This window comes from Dama dama, chromosome 21 (assembly GCF_033118175.1).
Source record: "Dama dama isolate Ldn47 chromosome 21, ASM3311817v1, whole genome shotgun sequence".
In the NCBI taxonomy this organism is placed as follows: Eukaryota; Metazoa; Chordata; class Mammalia; order Artiodactyla; family Cervidae; genus Dama; species Dama dama.
The window spans coordinates 28,112,374-28,117,078 of record NC_083701.1 but is presented as its reverse complement, the minus strand read 5'-3'; the positions used below and the strand labels follow the sequence as shown (position 1 = coordinate 28,117,078).

At 43.1% G+C, this 4,705-nt stretch overlaps 1 long non-coding RNA gene across 1 annotated transcript; it reads right to left on the bottom strand.

Annotated features, from left to right (window-relative positions):
• Window positions 1-1,123: 1,123 nt before the first annotated feature.
• LOC133042619 (uncharacterized) lies at window positions 1,124-4,627 on the bottom strand. The gene is made up of 2 exons (XR_009689539.1): window positions 3,897-4,627; window positions 1,124-3,716 (listed from the first exon to the last, which is right to left on the bottom strand). It is a non-coding gene; the product is annotated as an uncharacterized LOC133042619 (long non-coding RNA).
• Window positions 4,628-4,705: the final 78 nt, after the last annotated feature.

Below are 4,705 nucleotides of genomic sequence, written 5' to 3'. Positions count from 1 at the left end.
CTATAGCTGTTGGTTTTCCATTTTTAAAGAAGAATACTAAGTATTCTTTTTCAAAAACTGCTTTTCCTTACAGAAAAGCTTAAGAAAAAAGTATCACCATCTAGTTGTCCTCTTTATACATTTCAATTGCAGACTGGTTTTCCCTGCTGCTCAGTTCAATACCACTTTCTCCAGTGTTGTTATGCTTAAAGGGACCACAGATTAATTTCATAAAATTAAGCCATGCATAATTTCAGAAGTTAAAACTTAAGTGAGAAAAGCCAGAGTATGTCACTTTATCAGATAATTTTATTTTGAAACTATCAGCCCAGATCATGATTTCAGATTATCAATATGTTTCCCTTACAGAGATAACACAGAAGTCCTAGAGCAAGTAGTAGTTTTGCTACCCACCTAAATCAAGCCAGTAGCTCACAAAACTGGTCAAACATACAAACCTCAAACTAGTAAGGTGATGATGTCTGACACACTTCTTCCTGGTCTCATGTGTTGAGTTTTGTCCCACTTGGATGCTGTGGGAGAATGACGCGTTACAGAGATGAAACTGGATATGATGGCAGAGAAGTGAAGACTGGCAGCAGACCAACCCCACCCCCACACTGTGGTCCTGGTGGTCAAGGGCACTCACTTCCTAACCTTCTCCCTCCCCGACAGCTAGCACTTGATTGACTGCTTGCCTCCTCTCTGTCCAAGTCAATTGTATCAGTCTAATAAATATCAACAAACCAGAGCAGACCAAGAGACCTGGTTTTAAAAAAAAAAGGTTGTTGAATTAAAATACCGTCTTGCAGCTGGACCTATTTTGTTAAAGGGAAGGTAAAAGGGGTCAGGGGGGAGAGGGATGTCCCATACATCCAAATGTTCCTGACCCTATTCCAGAATTCAGGTCTAAGCAAGCGGGTGTGCCTGGCTCGTGCATGCATGCTAAGTTGCTCAGGCGTTTCTGTCCATGGGATTCTCCAGGCAAGAGTACTGTGGGTTGCCATTTCCTCCTCTAGGGGATTTTCCCAACCCAGGGATCAAACCCATGTCTCCTGCACTGGTAGGTGATTCTTTATCACTGAGACACCTGGAAATTCCTAAGAGATACAAACCTCCACTTAGAAAATAAATAAGACAGATATCATATACAACATTTTATTGTAATAAATTTTTGTATGGAGTCAGATGGTTACTAGAGGTATTGTGGTGAACATTTCCTAAGGTATGCAAATATCAAATCACTTTGATCACATCTAACATACTCTTGTACATCAATTGTATTTCAATATAAAATAAAGGCCTTTTCTGCTAACTCCAGGATCAGGGTCATCTATGAGTCTATTTTATCTTTCTTATTAGATTACTATTACATATTTCTGTTTCTTCATATTTTTAATAATATTTTATGTTGGACATTGTGTTTAGCCGTAGAGTCTCCAGGTAATATCTCCCATCAGTGACAGCTCTTCCTTTCTTTTGTCAGGTATCATGAAAGCCTAGTAAATCCCATCAGGTCTTGAGCTGAGTTATAGATTTGAGGATTCAGGCTATCTCGGGTCCATTCCCATTCTTCATGATTGATTCACTTGGGTTTTTTGGTGTCTTGGATGTTCTCCTTTTTCTTAGCAATTCCTTCAACAGATGTTTTAGTGGTGGCAACTGGGTGTATGTGGGGGTGAGGTGGGGTCACTGCCATGACTTATTTCTCTTCATTTCCCCCCTTATCTCCTTCTTTCCTTTCACTGTCCTCTCTTGAAGGGACACTACCCGCTTGTCAAAGCAGCTGCTTCGCCCTCAGAAGCAATACTTATCTGAAGTTGCCATCTCTGGCTCCTTCCTGACAGCCAGTACTAACCCTCCAAGAGGGCTTCCCAGACATAGGGCTTCAGCCATAAAGAACCCACCTGCCAATGCAGGAGCTGCAGGAGACACAGGTTCCACCCCTGGGTCGGGAAGATCCCCTGGAGGAGGAAATGGCAACCCACTCCAGTATTCTTGTCTGGAGAATCCCCACGGACAGAGGAGCCTGGCGGGCTACATTCATAGGGTTGCACAGAGTCAGACAGTACTGAGCTCCTGAGCACAGGCTCACACAGCCTTCCAAGACCTAGCCTGTGCTCAGTACCCTGGCATTTCATGTTTGACATTTTCTTTCAGGGCTTGATTTTGCCTATGCTTTTGTCTAAATTACTTGCTCCCCTTCCCTCGTTTTCAAAGAGGAAGACTTGCATCTTCTCCTCTCAGCATCTGGAGTCTTGCAGCAGTGGAGAAAACTTGCTGGAGTTTGCTACTTGGCAGTCTTTCTGTTAATTTGATGTTTGTGGTACCCTCCATCTCCAAGTATTGTTAAAGGCATAAATCATGTGTAACTTTATTTGAAACTCCTTGTATATCTCATAGTTTTTCTTAAGATCTGTAGACAGATTCTGGCTTAGGCAGTTGATATAAGCCTCTGGACACCAGCATAACTTATCTGTTATTTCTTATTGGTAGAAATTTAACTCTGTTGATGTGCCATAAGCCAAGCTGCTTCAGTCGTGTCCGTCTCTTGGCGACATCATGGATGGTAGCCCACTAGGCTCCTCTCTCCACCGGATTCTCCAAGCGAGAATATTGCAGTGGGTTGCCATTTCCTCCTCCAGGGAACCCAGGGATCGAGGTGGGTTCTTTACCATTAGCACCACCAACTCTGTTGATAATCAGCTCCAATTTATTAATTTTCATGCATTCTAAATATCAATTAATTATACAAGTTATTCATTCTTTTATTGATAATGATTTAAGTTGCACTTAATATTTCACTATTACAAGAGAATGCTACAAAGAACATACTTGTATATGTTTATTTGTTCACACATGCAGGCATCTCTCTCGGGTAAATACTAAGTCTAAAAAGTGCTGTGTTATAGAATATGTGCATCTTCACTTTTACCACATATTGCCTGATTGCTCCCCCAAACAGTTGTAGTACAATTCTACCAGCAGTGTTAAGAGAATTCTTATTTTTCGACACCCTTATTATCGAGGGTACACTTTTCTACACTTCTGTCATTCTGATGGATGTGACATACTATCTTGTTTTAATCTGCATTTCCTTGATGACTAGTGAAGCTTTGTCTTTTCATATTCTTTTCCTAGTTTTCTATTAGGTTGTTATTCTTTCTTGTTCATTTTAGTTCTTTGTACATGCTAGAAATAAATATCTTGGAAATTCTGCTTTGTAAATATATCTTCCAAATTTGTGCCTTATCTTTAATTCATTTAGTTTAACAGAAGTTTTAAAATTATAACATCATTAAATCTACCAATTTCTTCCACTAACATGTCATTTTTTAAAAATATGTTTTCTGAAATTCCATCAACGTCATGGACACACTGTCCTATATTTTATCAAAATATACCAGTTTGCCTTTTACATTTATGTCTTTACTCACCTAGAGTCTATTTTTGTGTATAATGAGAGGTAATACTTTTTTTCCTATGTGGACAGACAATTGCTCCAGCACTACAACTTCATACTGCTACAAAGTTTCCTCATCTATTCATTTGAGTTCAAAACAAGCCGAATATGTAGGGCCTTTGACAAACACATCCATTCATCTTATCACTCACCACGCCCTTCCTGGGCAGCATTATTATCTTAACAAAGCAGATGACATACAGCATTCGCTCTTCTTGAAATACAGTCTCTTCACATATCCTGTTCTCTCTTCTCCTTACAAAACTGCAAACTTCTGAGACGGAAAAAAAAAGGCATTGCCCAATTCATCTTTGCATCCTTTATATTTGGCACTGAGTTGATTATCAAATACTCTTCAATTTTATTCTGATTTTCACCTTTATAGGTGGGAACTCCCCGCCAGTATAAGCCATATCTTTATATTTAGGTTTTCACACAGAAAGAAAAGGCTTACCTTTCATCTACTAGTCCACCAAAGCAAGTTCAGTGTTTCTAAATTTTCAAATTTTAAACAGAAACCTCAAAATAACTTTTAGTTGATTAGGAACCCAAGTCACCCTTTGTGCCCTGTTGTAGAACAGTCTGTGCTTGGGCTTGGCATCAGCATTAAGGTTAGAAGGCACCGTCTGCGGGTCTGGCCTGGACTTCTTGTTTTTGTCGTGATGCCAGGAGTAGCCTCTCCTTGACCCAGTTCTGAGCTGGGGCGATGCTCGTGGGCGTATTCACATCCATCGGGCTTTCTTCATCTTCTCTTCGTTTGGTCCAGAAGCCTCGACCTGCAACGCAAATGGCAGGATGCGGAAACTACCTCCCAAGTCACTTGTTCATCCCTGATGGAAAGCGGGGGTGTCCAACTCCGCCGCCAGCATTCCTCAAGACGACTTTGGGCGGGAGCAGCCGATGGCGCATAGTTCTCAGGCGACTTCTAGAACCTCTCGCCAGCCTCCCCCGCTGCCTGGTTACCAATCAGGTCAGACCGCGACCCAGCGCTCCTCACTCGACCGCTGGACCCGGCGCCCCAGTTAGTTCTGGGTGACTTCAGGTCACGTCGAGGAAACAGCTGAAAGGGCGGGCTCTAGTACGCGGAGCCCAGCGCACCTGCCTGAGCCCCCGCAGACGCCGCGGGGCGGGCTGGGGGCCGGGGGTCCGGGCGGCGGCGGAGCGATGGGGTAGGCGCGGCCTCTGCGTCCCCGGAGTCGCCCGCCCCTGCGGCCCCAGCGCACATGCGCCCGGACGGCCTTTCCCATAGGGCCCCGCGGCGGA